At 42.2% G+C, this 17,538-nt stretch overlaps 1 long non-coding RNA gene across 1 annotated transcript in view; it reads right to left on the bottom strand.

Annotated features, from left to right (window-relative positions):
- LOC309373289 overlaps positions 1–14,842 on the bottom strand; it is a 31,198-nt gene extending 16,356 nt beyond the window's left edge. The window contains exons 1-2 of the long non-coding RNA XR_014169947.1: positions 14,779–14,842; positions 13,358–13,415 (exon numbers count right to left, since the gene is read on the bottom strand). This is a non-coding gene — a long non-coding RNA (uncharacterized lncRNA). The remainder of the gene's footprint in view (positions 1–13,357; positions 13,416–14,778) is intronic.
- Between the last annotated feature and the right edge of the window lie 2,696 nt (positions 14,843–17,538).

A 17,538-nucleotide genomic window follows, 5' to 3' on the forward strand; every position in this document is an offset into this window, starting at 1 on the left:
ACTGTTAACAAATGGAGATGCAAATACTGTCTTCCCATCTTGGCTCCTGGAGAGGCAGTTCCATTGATATGCTAATAGAGTCTTTTCTCAGATTCCTGTTACCCAAGACTGTAGAAGCTTCAGCACTGAGTATGACCCAAGCAAGATATCACTTCTATATGGAAATTAGATATTTTCCATGATTATGGATTAGGAAACGGGCGGGTGGGAGCAAAACCTTTATAAAACACTGGATTGATCAAAAGATGCTTTTGAGGTCAAGTAATAAAAAAATATTTATTTATTCAGTTCTCGGTACTTGGCCAAAACGCCCCAGGCAACTAGCCATAAAAAGTACAGTGAAACTTGAGACACTAATAAAATGAATGTTTTTCATGATTGTGTCAGTATTTCTGATTGAATCAATAGCTTGGAAAAGATTGTTGCAATCTTAGAACCTGGCAGCTGAGATGCAGAAAGTAAAATAGAATGTAAGAAGAATAAAAGTGAAACAGAAGTGCCTGATTTACGTAGTTGCCTTTTTAAATTTTGGTTTACACTTTTCAGCACATTTTCATGCTGTCACTGCTAATCAATACTAAACATTTCAGTTCCACTCTATTCTATTTACTCTTCCCCTCATCTTATTTAATAGGTTTGAGAGGGCAAGAACTCTTTCAAGGCAACCAGGCTAGTTAGCTTTAAAAACAACAACTCAGCCACACAGACTAATGTCAGATTACAACAATTTACCAGATACAGTAAATAGGTGGGCAGTCTCTTGTATTACCATAATGGTCTTTGTTACTCTTTTAGCCTGCTTTAGTTTTACCACCTTAATATTGGGTGATTTATTATAATTATTTTGCAGCTAAACTGTAGGCGATCGAAGGTTAATCATACTAAAAGGAGACCCATTGAAATAAATGGATTTAAGTAATTTTAAGGCCTTTGATTTCCATGGGCCAAACTCTGGACATAACTAACTTCAGATCTCACCCTGTTTCATGTTGCAAACAAACAACTGTAAACTGCTCTGAGAATTTTATTAAAAGGTTTTATATGTGGGGTGTGTGGGTGTATATACACACACGCACATATAAGCAGAATGTCATGCGGAAATGGCTGGATTTCTTATTTGTTTTGTTTTTTTGGAAGGAAGATGTCAGGGAGCCGGCTATGTACATAGAGAGGGAATGCATCACAAAATCCAATTCTTATCCTTATGGAAGCAGCCTGAGCATTACTTGCATATGTATTGATTTTTTAAATCGAAATAAAACCAAAAAATAAATAAATGTAAATATAAAAACATCTTGAAATAAATGCAGAAGAAGAAACACATACATCTGCGTTTTGCTTTTCCTTCCAAAGGATGTCAGCAAGAATAAATGTCTACCACGGTGTTGTTGTTTTATCGTTTTCCCAACTGCCATTTGAAAAGGGTGTAAAACAAAAATAGCACAACTACAATTCAAATTGCTAGAAATCTCAAGCAAGGGGTTTTGCCTTCTCTCCCTTTTCATCTTTGTTTATCTTTTGTCTCCACTTCCACAGCAGATAAATCATAGCTACAATGAACAAGTCTAGTGGTGGCCATGCTTACTGTATACACAATAACATGCAATTGTTACATAAGCAGTTGATGATTTAATGAAATTATCTATAACCTGCTTTTTTGTTGCTAATTCATGATTTTACAACAACAACAATAACCCCACTAAGTTATATTTAAAAATACAAACGAGATTTTGTGTACATCTCTACTTGTTGTATTTTCTTTGATCTAATATGTTACTCAGAGCAAACTTCAGCAGCTGAGTGAGGAAAAATATTTGTATTTGCTCCTCAGCAAATCAGCTTCTTGCATTGTAGGAGAAAAAGATCAGCTCTCAACCCAAAAGAAAAAGGCATTCATATCATGTTTCTCTATAAATATGATCAAAGAGCTAATGAGGGACTTCCTTAGCAATATACTGCCATTGCAAGAGAGGCTGGGGGGGGGAGGAACCCCCCCCCACACACATGGGATGCAGCCATTATATAAGCCTGACAACCCACTAGAGGGAATACTCTCCAGGGATTGCTATGAAAAGAGAAAAGGGGATGCATTTTTAAAGTGTGTGTGTGTGTGTGTGTGTGTAATTATTTATTTTTTCAGTCCTCATCATATGGAAATCTTAATGCAGCTTAGACAAAGCCTGAAATACTGATCGGTTCTTCCTGAAAGCTATTTTTAAGCAGGATTTGCATACTGCTGTGCAACAATGCCCAAGCTTGGCAGTGACAAAAGCCGTACTTGAGTGATGCACACACAGATGCCACACAAGGGGCCCTTTTGAGATGTGACAGCCTGGAATGCACATGCCAAAAAACGGGGTTTCACTTTTGGGGAGGAGCACTCAGCGGAAATCCAGCTTAAAGAACGTTAAGCATCCCAACCCTTCTTCCCTTGGCTTTCTTTTTCTTGGGTCTCCTTAAACAAGGCAGTCTTTTTAGACACTAGGGATGCTTAAAAGCAGTCGCCATTTATCCAATTTCCTACACTTTTCATGTAGGATTCAATTAAATTCCAGCTGTGGTTGATCAGGAGGTCTTGTGCAACAAGCCTGCTTTCCCAAAAAAGGACACAGACTTTGTGAGATAAGGAAAGTGATGGGAAGATACGCTAGATTCTAGAAAGATAACACTTGCTTTGACAACACCTCCCGCAAACAAATCAGAGTGTTCGTTCTGAGTGTTCAGAGCGTTCACTCAACAAACTGGGCATCTGGAAGTGTCCAAGATCTCACTATAAATGTACATTTAAAAAAGCAAGTAAGATGGTGTGCATGTGTGAAAAAGACATGGGAAGAGCAAAGGAAGGTAAACGGCGTTTCCGTGTGCTGCGCTGGCTCGCCAGATGCAGCTTTGTCACGCTGGCCACGTGACCCGGAAGTGTCTCTGGACAGCGCTGGCCCTCAGCCTCTTAAGTGAGATGGGCGCACAACCCTAGAGTCTGTCAAGACTGGCCCGTACGGGCAGGGGTACCTTTACCTTTACCTTTAACCTCACCTCCTCACAAGTCCTCCCTACAACAGACCTCCTGGACAAAGAGGTAAGTTTTGTAGTAGGTGCCGTAAACTTACCAGAGTCAGCACCAGTTTTGATTGTGGGTGGAGAGCACTCCAAAGGCAGGCTAGCACCACGGAAAGGCCTTTGCCTGTGTAGCTGAACAATGGACATTGTCCAGGGATGGAATCGCAGAAGAACTTAAAGCCCAGGCACGATAATACAGGGCCTTACACACTATTACTCACACCAAAGAACATTGTGTTAAGAATGTAAGAAGAATCTTGTTGGATCGGGTCAAAGGAGCACCAGGTCCAGCTTCCTGTTCTCACATTGGCCAACCAGATGCTTAAGGAATTCCTTAAGCAGAACCTGAGTTCAACACTCTTTAAAATGTATTTTAATATACCTATTTTTAATCTTTGTTGGAAGCCGCCCAGAGTGGCTGGGGAAGCCCAGCCAGATGGGCAGAGTACAAATAATAAATTATTATATTATTATAAAAACAGTTATTATGTAGTAGGCTAAGCCCACTACACCAGCTGCAACTTCTGAATAGTCTTCTGCACCAGCTGCAACTTCTGAATAGTTTTCAAGGGCAGCCCCATCACAGTGCATTACAGTAATCTAACCAGGTTACGGGAGCAAGGAACCTTATGGCCTCTGTGTATATGTATTTCTGTGTACAGTATATGTATTAGTGCCTTCTTCTCCAATGAAACTGATTTGCATGCTTCCTTTTAACCTAGCAGAGGCAAAAGAAAGTATTGTACCAAATATAGCTAGTTCGGAAATGAAAAGGTTGCCACCAATACTAGTCCCACTCAGAGATAATGGACATTACTAACTTAGGTTCAATATTTCCTACTCTCAGGAGGACTAGTATTGGCTATAACCCAAAACATTTTGCATGGGTTACTTTTAACCCAACTTGCCAATAGTGACTAGTCCAAGTATTTAAAAGATTAACAGTGCATTCCTCAGCATGTTTACTTGTGCCTAGTTTAATCACTATACCACCCAGACTTGCTGTCCTTTATGAAAATTTCCAACTGTGATATCAGTACATTCACCCTAGGGAATAAATGCCTGACTTGCTTGTTCTGTTCTGTTCTGTTCTTTTCCTGTACTGAAGTTCAGGGCGATTTTTAGTGTAGTTTCTTTCTTAATGTTGACTAATGTCTTTCTTCTCTTTCCCACTTCCTCCTTTGATGGCACACGGATGTCATAGAATTGCTAAAGAAACTTCAGCCACTAAAGTATTTCTGTGTCTGTGTGCTACTTCAATAACTGTTTTGCTCACAGATTTTATCTCTCAGCTTGAATGCACATGGCCCACAAGGCAATGCATTGGCCTTTTTATTTATTTTTATTTTTTAAGATGGGGGGGTGAGTTACTCACCCTATCCCACCCACTATGTCCTCACCCCTTCTAGTTAATGTTTGACTTGTGATCATGTGCATAACACCTGATCCCGTTTCACTTTTTAAATCAGTGAAAAGCTACCCAGTTTCAAATTCACTTTCAAGTTGCATTGCCCTTCCTCTGTTCGACAAATCATGCTATTGCTTTTAAACTTTTGATTAACAGCTAGATTTGCCACCTTTTTTACTGACCCTGCTCCTGTGCTGTTAACAGCAATCTAGCACACAGAAATTGATTTTGTGTAGCATTTTCCTACTTCCACAAGAATAGCACCCACAAAATGCTTCCTGCACCCACTTATTTATTTGGGTCTGGCTGCTGCTAAAGACACAGGAGCAGGACAAATTAAATGATATTTTTTAAAGCGTCAACCTTAAAAAAACATTTTTTAAGAGCCAACCTCGCCCCCCTTTTCACATCTTCTTTTACCCTGTGCACTTACAATATTTTATATAAAGGGGCAACCTAATAAACATTGCCAGTGTGATACAACAGAGGCAGTATCTGGTGTTGTAGTCAAGAGTGCTTGTCGTGGGTGGTGAAAACTCCAGTTCAAATCCCCACTCTGCTAGGACATTTTGGACTTTGTATTCATATCATAAGGGGACACGGGTGGCGCTGCAAGTTAAACCACAGAGCCTAGGACTTGCCACTCAGAAGGTCGGCAGTTTGAATCCCCGTGACTTGGTGAGCTCCCGTTGCTCGGTCCCTGCTCCTGCCAACCTAGCAGTTCGAAAGCACATCAAAGTGCAAGTAGATAAATAGGTACCGCTCCAGCGGGAAGGTAAATGGTGTTTCTGTGCGCTGCTCTGATTCACCAGAAGCGACTTAGTCATGCTGGCCACGTGACCCGGAAGCTGTACGCCGGCTCCCTCGGCCAACAAAGCAAGATGAGCGCTGCAACCCCAGAGTCAGTCATGACTGGACCTAATGGTCAGGAGTCCCTTTACCTTTTACTATTCATATCATACATAGCACACAACTTCCCTAAATAACCCTGGGAGCTGTAGCTTACCCCTCACAGAGCTACAATTCCCAGCAGTGGCGTAGCATGGGTTGTCAGCACCCAGGGCAAGGCAAGTAATTTGTGCCCCCTAACCCGTGGATTTGCACCCCCTAACCCATGGATTTGTGCCCCCTAACCCTAACCCCCAGATGTTGCGCCCGGTGCGGCCGGCCCCCCCTGCACCCCCACGCTACGCCACTGATTCCCAGCACCCTTAAGCAAAGCAAGGAGAAAACCTGGTATGGGTGCTGAAACTGTTATGTTAGCACTAGTCAAAACTTCATTTTGGATAGTCTTAGAGCAGGCATAGCAATTGGAGTTGTCATGGTGAGCACCTGAACTTCAGAATCTGCACACATTTAAGGCACTTTGATACCATTTTAAACAGTCATGGCTTCCCCCAAATAATTCTGGGAGCTGTTGTTGGTTAAGGATACTGAGAGGTGTTAAGAGACCTCCAGTCCCCTCCTCACAAAACCACAATTCCCAGAGGGGTTTAACTGCCAATCCCTCTTCCCAGGGAACTCTGGATTCAGACCAATATAACACCTCCCTCTTCCCAAGTCTCCTGAATTACAGATATTCAGTATTTTGCTATTCCAATTTAATCAATATTTCCACCGTACAAGATAGAATATCAGTTCTTGCCTTCTCTCAAATGTTCCCCTTTCCTCAAATGCATCCCTAAAGGGGTTGTCATCTGAGCAAGAAACATATGGAAGCCGTATACCACACCTCAAGCTGATGAAGTCACTATCCGATTATGAGAATTTAGGCTGGGAATGAAAGACACGGTTGACAGAGAATTACTCATGAAGTCTTCCCTTTTAATAAGCTGGTGTGGGATGCTGTACAGAGGCCTTGGCATCAGCCTCACTGATCATTTTTGAACGAAAGAGGCCATTTTTTTCTCATCTCCTCTCTCTCCCATATCTTTTGTTGTTGTTGTTGTAGAACGCTTTCTCTTAGGGAAAGGGTGGGGGAAGCCGATAGTTACAATATGAGATTATATGCTTCTGCTTTCATGGGTCACCTCTAGAATATGGAAACTGAAGTGTTGTGTTTTTTTTGGGGGGGGGGGCGCTAATTAGTTCCATTTTCCTCCAATGGAGAAGAGAGACCCAGCTGATAAGCTTTTCCCTGCAACGTTTCATAGCAAAATTGACAGATTGAGAAGTCCTATTTATTATCACTTTTATTTAAAGCCTTTTGACCCTGATGGTTAACCACAAAAGGCTCACAGAATGACTGACATGTGATTAGTAAAAACAAAACAGTCCCTACACCTCGGGGTTACTGTCTGAAAGGGGGGGGGAAGCTTTCACACTTTGCGGGATCTACTTCATTATTTCTTCTACTATAAGGTTACCAGATGTCCCTGTTTCCCGGGGACACAGTCCCCAGATTTACAAATCAGTCACCATACAAAATCCATTGAAGTTGAAAAGTGTCCCCGGATTCATTGAAAAAAAAATCTGGTAACCTTATTCTACTAGGGTCCTGAGGTCCACCGACAGTGCCGGGTGCAAATAGTGGCTCGGCTGGATGAAAGCTCATACCAATAACAAACTTAGTTGGTCTCTAAGGTGCTACTAAGGATTTTTTTATTTTGGGTGGATGTTGTTGTTGTTGTTTCACTTTATATTTCAACAGAAATCTCCAAGTGGTTCACACCTCCAGTCAATAATAAGCTATACTACCGTTAATTATTATTTCCACATTTCAAGTAATGTAATTAAGCAATAGTATCTTAAAAGAATGTGCAAAAGTAAAATAATGGTATATCAGTAAAATAACTGATGCCACTAAAGAAAATCATGGGCGAAACATCAAAACACACCAAGGAAACAGCATCAAAATGCAATCTTGAAAAAGAATAAACATCACCTGACAAAAAGGCCTCACATGTAGTATCACCACAATCATTCACATGACACAATCCAAGCACACAACCCCCACATGCCCAGCGTCTAAGAATGACGGGGCCGGGGACTTTTGTACACATGCCCAGTCCAGGAATTTGCAATCAGTACCATAACAAAACTCCCTACATGAACATCTCCTCCTGGTTTATCCTTCCCATCCACCCCCACACCATTATTTTTCAGGGGGGGGTGTGTGTCTGAGTAGTTTATATTCAACATTTGGGAGTCAGATGCCGTTACCTATTTATTTCAAAACGTACCAGTAGATCCTGATCTAAAAGACATGAAACAAAAGTAGAAAATGAATGGGGAGAGGAAACCAACTCAGGCACCATCCATTCTTTAAAAAGTCACACGGGGATACTTCTGGTTTGCTCTTTTTAAATGACACACAATGTACCGAGGCCGAGATCTAGTTATTGAACCATCTCATCTGCCCAGTTTTATACGCTGCCTTGTTCTTCCCTGTAGTCTCTCTCTCTCTCTCCTTAGCCCTTTCAAAGGTTATTCCTTCTGCTGGGCTGGCTCCAGGAAGATTCGGAGAGATCAGATTTCTTTGTTCTAGCCCAACAGTTCAGAGAAGTGAAGCGGCCTCCCCCATGTAGTGATGTAAATGCAATTTAGTGAGAAGTTGTAAAACAGGCCAGGCGGGTTTCAGCTTCAAGCCTGGAGAGTTTAGCTTTATTTACTTTACAGCTTTCCTCTGCTGCTGGTTATACTAGAGTGACTTCATTAAGTGAAGGTAGTTACTTAATCACGCAACCCATACTGTCAGTGTCCTTTTCAGCTTCGCGCCATCTCTTTTATTCAAAGTGCTGAGCCCGTTCCCTCCCAAATACTGATATTGCTCTGCCTGCCATTTTATATGAACAAAATGATCCCCCAGCAGAGTCTATGCTTCAGATTGAAATGAGGCTGAATTGGAAGAGAACCTAGGAACAGAGGAAGCTTTCTTATATCAAGACAGACCACTGGTCCATCCAGTATTGGCCAATATTGTCTACACTGACTGGCAGCCACTCTTCAGGCTTTCAGGAAGCGAACATTCCCAACCTTACCTGGAAATGCTGGGGATTCAATGCAGGACCTTTAATAATAATAATAATAATAATAATAATAATAATAATAATAATAATAAATTTATTTTTTTATATGCAACCCATTGACTGGGTTGCCCCAGCTACTAGAGTGCCTCAAAAACAGATGCTCTACAATTGAGCAACATAGGGGAAAATACAAAAGCTATCCTAATACCAGAGGTCAAGGTGAACAGTTTGTGACTTCACAGAAGTTCGTAAATGACAAGATGCAAAAAGCAAGAAGCAAATGATCTCCTTGGGGATGATTAAATCAACGGTCAGCTTAGATGCTTCATCCACGTTTTGGCTCGTATCTCCCTACCCTTACCCAACATGTGGCCCCAGAAGCAAATGTGGTTCTTATGATGCAGAATTATGTCTATCCCTGTTCTGGCATAGCACATACTTGGACCTTCAGTAATTAAATCACACTCTCTTTGCCATGGGCAAATCTCTCTCTGTCTCTCTCTGTCTCTGTCTCTCTCAGCTTAACCTACCTTGAAGGGTTATTGTGAGGCTAAACTGCTCTGATTTCCTTTGAGGAAGGGCATAATAAACAGCTAACGACTGATGCCTCATGCTCCAAACTCTTGATAGATATTTCTCAAGACTTGCCGTTTTTCCACAGTTGTACCAGTTCTGCCGAGCAAAACCAGTTGCACAGAAAGCTGCAAAGGTGCGGTTCTATTTTCCAGAAAATAGGTAAAGTGGACACTTGCAAATCTGTGAACTGTTTCGTGGGGGTGTAGCAAACCTGAGCTGACTCTATATATTTTTTTTGCTTTATTTCTGGAATTTGTCTGAACTTTGCAAATGTTACCAAAAATATACAAATCAGAACAATGTGTGTGCGCTTTGCCTCGAGAAATGCAGTGACAGCCTATATTGTGTGATGATCACTGATTGACTCAGAGAGGGAATATCTCCATGGGAACAGATGCATGCCTCATTTTCAGCAGTCACAATCCACAGTCCTGCCTATAATTTGTTTACTACATGAAGTGTGCTGGAGGAACACAGCAAGGGCTTTCTATACCTATTCCCTGGTATATAATCTCCTGGATTTTGAACAAACCTTAATAGTTTGTGCTTTCAACAAGCAGGGGAAAACCAGGGCTCAACAAACATTTTATTATTTATTCATTCAGTGGTGGGGTGGGGGATATTAAGCATCATTTAAAGATGATGCATTACCTTGGTGGGCAGGGTGGGTGGGGAAGATCGTGCCATTGTTCCAGACTTTAAAATATATGCAATTCCTAGCTATGCATGTTTACCAAGGAGTAAATCCCACTGAATTTGGTCATGCTACCTGTGAGTCATTATTTATAGACTTGGGCGGTGCAGGAGATGGAGGTGATCCAATCAAGATCACAGCCCAGGTTGAGAAGATCAATGCCTAAGTATTAAAACTCGGATCTTATGTAGACCAGCTGCTTATAATGTCTGTGTGGAATGTTGCTCATCAAGTACGTGAACACTGCAGCTATTGTACCCTAAGCAGGCCGACTGAACCCTAGATAATCGGCATGTAACCTTCTCTATTAATAGTGCAGACAGATATGTGAATTAGCTGAATGCCACGGACATATGCCATGCATTAACTCAAAGGCCTTACAATTCTCATAACAACTCGGGTAACGATTATGCCAGTAATTATTCTTTAGAACTTGATAACATCAGAGGAGTAAAAGAACAGGGTGGGGGAGGGAGATCAATAAATGATTTGTCGAGCTGATGAATAATCAGCCACATAATAACAAGCTGTTAAGGCTGAACTTTGTGGGTTATTTGTCCTCTAAAACGTATAGGTTTTGATATTTAACAGCTGCTGGTCTGCCCTTATTTTTCTCTATTTCAACTCAGCAACACCCTACTAAAGAAAACACAACCTGATTCATAAACCTGCCATGATTTGCATTTCAGCACAACTTGTTAAAATATCTTGCCTGGCGTTTCCTGGAACTCAGAGGATGCTGAATCGCAGTAGTTGAAGTAATATTGGTGGTAGTAATAGTAGATAATTACTGGTAGAAGTATTAGTATTGGATGTAGTTGTTCTGATCTTATTCAGAAAGTCTTTCAGCAAAACAAGATGATGTGGACGACCCAGGGTAGTCATCACCCATGAAATCCCCCCCCCATGCTATATTTTTATAATTTCCATATTATTAAGTTATTTAGACCCTTTCTTACCACGTAATATATAAGCACTGTACAGAAAACTAAAGCAACAACAGGCGGCTTAACAAATGTTACAAAAATACAGTTACATGCACAAATGCTGAATGAAAACCAATTACTGATAAATATAAACCAGTATCAGTTCCTTCTCTTTCTTTCACTGTCCCTTCTCTGCCTCCTGGCTCTCACCCAAGACTTTGCCCATGGACCCTGGTTCTTACAAACTTACAGACTATCCCCAAAAGAGGAGGGTTCCTGGAAACTGCTGGCATCACCTTAGCCTCTCCCTCAATCCTCCACCTGGCACACACCCAGCTCCAGGCTACAAGTAGGTCTGTTAAGGTTCCCAGGGGGTCCCAAGGACAGCAGATAGGGCATAAGAAGCGACCTTCTACCAAGTCAGACTACTGACTCATCTAGCTCAGTATTGTGCACACTTATTGGCAGCAGGTCTCCAGGGTAGGCAGGACATTCTCCCTCCTGGAAGTGCCGATGGTTGAACCTGGGACCTTCTGCATCCAAAGAAGATGCTCCACCACTGAGCTATGGCCCTTCCCCTCCAATCACAGCTGTTCTACCCACTTCTCCTCCTCCAGCTGCTATTTAAATATACAGTGATGTATTCAATTGGATTTTAGATATGCCTGAAATATGTACAGTGGTACCCCGGGTTACATACGCTTCAGGTTACATACGCTTCAGGATACAGACTTTGCAGACTTTGCTAACACAGAAATATTACCTCGGGTTAAGAACTTTCCTTCAGGATGAGAACAGAAATTGTGCGCGGCAGCAGCGGGAGGCCCCATTGGCTAAAGTGGTGCTTCAGGTTAAGAACAGTTTCAGGTTGAGAACGGACCTCCGGAACGAATTAAGTACTTAACCCGAGGTACCACTGTACTGGAAACGCTCTCTAAAAAAAACATGTAAATGCATAATGTGGGACCCACTGCTAGTCTTCCACAGAACAGACCAACTGTAGACATGGCTAAGGTTCATTAATTTCATTGTGTTTACTCTGTATAGGATTAGGATTAGATAGAACCCTATATATTTTCCACTATAGAACCCAATACTAAGAATCTATCTAAAATGTATAATTTGCTGCTGAAATGGAATACACAGGATGAAACGGTGAAATCAGCTATGATTAAATGGGCACAGGATATTGGTCATGATATTATGTTTGACGACTGGGAACAGTTATGGACCACCGGTGTTAAATTTACGGCATGTAATGCCCTGAAAGAGAATATAATGAAAATGATCTATAGGTGGTACATGACCCCAGTCAAACTTGCAAAGATCTATCATTTGCCCAATAACAAATGCTGGAAATGTAATGAGGCTGAAGGTACTTTTTATCATCTTTGGTGGACCTGCCCAAAGATTAAGGCCTACTGGGAAATGATCTATAATGAAATTAAGAAAGTCCTTAAGTGGACATTTGTAAAGAAACCGGAGGCTTTTCTCTTGGGGATGGTCGGCCAATTGGTACCAAAGAAGGATAAGACATTTTTTATGTATGCAACCACAGCAGCAAGAATCCTCTTGGCAAAGTATTGGAAGATGCAAGAATTACCTACTCTGGAAGAATGGCAGTCGAAGGTGACGGAATATATGGGACTGGCAGAGATGACCAGCAGAATCCGTGACCAGAGGAAAGAGACAGTGGAAGAGGACTGGAGGAAATTCAAAATATATCTTAAAAATTATTGTAAAATTGTGGACTGATAAGATGTCAAGGGGCAGGAAACAAAGAATTACAGCTGTAAATCTTAAACTTTAAGTAAACTTAAAAGGGACTTGATTAAAAATGGACTGATGAGTTGCTCGAAAAAATGGTAAAATAAGGATGTAGCGAAGGGAAGGTATGGGGAAGTCAAATTATTGTTGTATGTCTTTCTTGTTTGTGTTTTGTTTTGTATTGTATTGTCTTTGATATGTGTAAAAACCAATAAAAATATTATAAAATAAAAAATATATATATTTTCCACTATATAAGACCCTATAAATACTACTACACAGTATTTGTATGATGAATACCAATAAATAATCAATTTCGTCCCCCAAAGGTGCGCTCCTCCATTGTCCCCCAAGACAGACAGATGCGAATAATACAAAATATTTGTAAATCTATAAATATCACCCAAAAGCTTATGAAAGCATTATGTGCAGATATAAATTCCTGTTTTTATTTTGTTACAACAACGTGAAATCTACCCCAATGCCAGCAATCTCCTGATTCTCACTCCTTTGGATATAGAATTTAGGTGCCCAGGTGTGTCATACATGAACTTCACACATGTGTGAAGAACAATCCTGGCTATCTATCCCTGCCCCTCCAACGCCCTCAAAACTAAGTTGTACAGAGTTGTCCCAGAAAAGCTGCAAGAAAACATTGAGCTAACCCCAGTTGGCTAAGCTTTTGGCTGAACTCTCTTTAGGACATATGAGGAATATGCTGCTTATTTTGCAAAACAACAGGAGCTATTTTATCTTTCTTGGATAAGCCTTCATTTCCCCCCACCTCCAAAGGAAAGAAGAAATTATTCTTGTACAGTACAATGTATGACTCAACTTCTGGCCTTTTTGGAAAGAAAGCGACATTACAACACTGGAAGAGGAAAGAAATGTTCAGATTCAGAGAACTCAAGCCCTGGAAGCAGAGCAAAGGTCGGAAGTAAAGCTGGAAAAGTGGCCAAACCTGTTTGGAAGGGTGTTAGGCAGCCTGACAGTCAGTCAGTAGCACAGAACAAAGTGACCTGGAATACCAAAAATACAGAAAATGAAAATCAATAAAAGATTGCATGCTGGAGGTGGGGTGGGGACACCAAAAAAGCCCTCTAAATCCCCAGCAACATTGCCACGTAGTTTTATTTGCAAGTTATGTGCAAATACTAAAATTTTGGAACTTTCTTTTGAAGCTTTGTGTGAGCATGCCTTTTCTTTCAAAGAGTGCAAAACTGGGTGTGTACCTTATTCGTCCTTAATCATGTTGGAGGGTATTTTTAGGGCTAAAACTGAAGGCATTACAATTCGACCTGACAAGCGGGGCTTGCAACAAAATGTTGCAGCATGGACTGCTCCAATTGGGTGTCTTATTCAGCCAGCCATGCCCTCCACCAGGACACTTCATTCCATTCCACCTTCATTCCATTCCTTGTCTGTGAGCTATCTGTTTCTGGATACCTAACCATCTATACTCACCCCTGAATTTCAGAATTAGAATGAATTTTTGCTGCAGATCTGTATGTTGTAATAGCAAAACGAATGAAACTCTCCTCTGACCACAAATCAACTCCCTATACTCTTTCATCTCCAAACTTTTTCCTCCTAGAAATTCATCGACTTGAGTGAAGGAATATGTCAAAGAGAGATGGGATGGGAGGTTCTGCATCCCTCCTCTTCTTTTTACTTGCTTACAGGAAATCTTCTGGATGCTCCAAATCCTGCACCTACTTGGTGAGTATATAGCAGGGGTCAGAAAACTTTTTCAGGAGGGGGCCGGTCGACTGTCCCTCAGACCTTGTGGAGGGCCAGACCCCCCCTTTCCCAAAATGACCCCCCCACTCACGCAGGGGTCCGCAGGGCGCAGAGCCCATGCCATTGGCCTTGGGAGTGGAGGCGGCCTTCCCACTGCTTCCTCCCGCTCGGCTCTTGGCCGTACACGGCTGCCTCAGCGGGAAGAGGTGTCGCCCAGAGGTGTCCATGGCTTCTGATTGGCTGCAGGAACTTCCTGCAGCCAATTCGAAGCCGCACTAGCATCGCAGAAGTCACGACACAGCACCGGTTTAGCACGGGGACTGACTGAGCGGGCAGCAGGGTCCACAGGCCAGATTTATGAGCCCAGTGTGCCGCATCCGGCCCCCGGGCCGTGGTTTGCCCACCCCTGGTATACAGTGTAGGTGGTAGGGTCTTCTTGGTGATAGCACCTTGGCTCCCTCAGACAATTCATGATGATTAGATTTTAACCAGCCTTACAAAAGTTGGCTAAAACTCTTATGAATACACATGCTTTTGCTGGGTGTGTTGTTGTTGCTGCTGCTTCTCTCTCTCTCTCTCTCTCTCTCTCTCTCTCTCTCTCTCACACACACACACACACACACACACACACTACTGTTTTACCATTCTTCTGTGCTACTTTGGGTGTGTTTGGGACTGTCTGTCTCCTCCAAGGGTCTTCTGCTGGTTTCCTCACTGCAAGAAGCAAAGTTACAGGGAACCAGGAAGAGCGCTCTCCCTGTGGAAAGCCCTGCCTTCAGATGTCAAGGAGATAAAGAATTACACAACTTTTAGAAGACAGCTGAAGGCAGCCCTGTATCAGGACTTGATGCTTTTATTATGTTTTTAGATATGCTGTAAGTCACCCAGAGTGGCTGGGGAAGCCCAGCCAGATGGGTGAGGTATATATCAATAATAATAATAATAATAATAATAATAATAATAATAATAATAATATCATATAGCTATATATATATAGATCAGTTGGTTAGAGCATGGTGCTGATAATACCAAGGTCGCAGGTTCGATGCTCATTGTGGGGGGTTGGACTAGATGATCCTCAGGGTCCCTTCCAACTCTATGATTCTGTCACCCAGAGCAGCACAATAAATTTTGCCACCTGAACTACAGTCACCCTTTGGCTTACATCTTCTTTATCTTCTGCCAGCAGCAATGTTCTCCACCTCTTCCCTCCCAGTCTTGCTTATGAAACACTAGAGATCCTGCTCTCAGCCATACCTAAAATTAAGAAGAGGTTAGTGGTTGAAAGATGTATGAAACTGATCTTAGTAATCCTGAACGGTTTTATTGCATTTAATGTGTTTGTTTTTATTGTAAGATGCTTTGAGTTTATTTTGTAAAAGGAAAGCTGCTATGCATTGTTCAGCTGCTCAAGCTGAATGGGGAGGGTCTGTACTTCAAAAGAGTTTCTGGGGAGCTGCAGCAAGAGAAGGCTGTTGCTGTGACGCTCTTCTTGTGGCCTTTTCTAGAAGCATCTCCTAGGCCACTGTGGGAAACAGGCTTTTATCATTAGTTCATATTGACCTTTAGTCGGATCCAACGGTGCTCTTCTTATGCAACCATTTGTAAACCACTCTGAACTGCTTGGGAGAAGAGTGGGCTATAATTATAACAAATACATACTCTTGCATTCTCCTAGGCATCTGGAATGGCTGTGTCAAGGGACAGACAATTGCTCAGAAGCCAAGCATATTTTAATGCTGGGTTGGGTAGAAGTAGGTAGATCAGATGCTATGATTGCTGGCTATAAGGCAAGACTTTTTGCTACCCAATTGCTTTATAACAATGCCAATGAAGACCAGCACTAGCACTATGTTTGTTCTGCCATGACTTGGGCAAACATTCACCAATGTAGGTTTCTAGGCATGTGTTCACATGGCAAAAGCATGTGCTCGTCACATAGCCTGTATCACTTTTTTAACTTGACAATAAAAAGATACTTTGATGACTGGCAATAAGATTATCCAATCTGAAGAGGAAATGGGTTGCTCAGTTGTGGGTTTTTGTTTTGTTGTTTGGATCACTTACCTAAGCCCTCTGAAAATACATCACCATGTGTAATCAGGCCCATGTTTTGCAAGACATATTTTCTGCATAGACTCATTTCTCTCTGGCACGTGCTGGTGAACATGGTCTGGATGAGGGTGCAATCCTAACCATGCCTACTCAGAAATCCCATTGAATTCAATGGGACTTACTCCCAGGTAAGTGGGATTCTTTACCCAGAAACCCCCTTGAACTCAATAAATTTACTTTTGAGTAGAGAGGTACAAGATTGTCTTGTTAAGAACATGGGGAAATTATGCATGTGTGTATACCTGAATCTTCTTTAAGGGAGTGAGACATACCTAATTTGTATTTCTCAAGATTACCAGCTCTTTCCCCCTTTGAGGCGAAAAACCATAGCTCAGTGGTACAGCCTCTGTATTGCATATACAAGGTCCCAAGGTAGGGCTGAGCAAGAACTCTGTGTATAATACCAAATCGCTGCTGCCAGTCAGCGTAAAGTAAAGGTAAAGGGACCCCTGACAATTAGGTCCAGTTGTGACTGACTCTGGGGTTGCAGTGCTCATCTCGCTTTATTGGCCGAGGGAGCCAGCGTACAGCCTCCGGGTCATGTGGCCAGCATGACTAGGCCGCTTTCTGGCGAACCAGAGCAACGCACGGAAACACTGTTTACCTTCCTTCCAGAGCGGTACCTATTTATCTATTTGCACTTTGACGTGCTTTCGAACTGCTAGGTTGGCAGGAGCTGGGACCGAGCAATGGGAGCTCACCCTGTCGCGGGGATTTGAACCACCGACCTTCTGATCAGCAAGCCCTAGGCTCTGTGGTTTATCCATAGCGCCACCCACATCCCAGTGTAGTCAGTGTAGACAATACTTATCTAAATGGACCAGTGGTCTGACTTAGTATTCCTATGCTTCTATGAAAGGCTCCCACCCTCAGACACAGTATTTGGACTCTCCGTTTGAGGAAACAAGAAATCATTACATGGTCTCAGCATTAGCCCAAAGCACAGGATACAAGTTTCATAAATCTATAAGCAGGTGTCGAACATTTTGTTCCTTGACACACCCATCCTGCTCTACTTTTGAAGTGTGGGGCAGGACCTTTCATTCACACAGGTCTCATCCCAGTTGAGAAGATGGTGCTTGCAATTGTTTGCTCCTGTGGGTGGGCTGTTTGCTCTGGTGTAGACAGTGGCATGTCTTTGATAATGCCCTCTACCTCTCCCTCCATCTCTGGTTCAGCTGGTGGTATTCAATGCTAGCACTGCTCAGAGTAGATCCATTAATTTCAGTGTGTCTGCTCTGGGTAAAATTTAACTGAATACAACCCATTGTAGCTGAAGAACATGAG

This window comes from Podarcis melisellensis (genome assembly GCF_964234715.1).
Source record: "Podarcis melisellensis genome assembly, chromosome: 6".
Lineage (NCBI taxonomy): Eukaryota > Metazoa > Chordata > Lepidosauria > Squamata > Lacertidae > Podarcis > Podarcis melisellensis.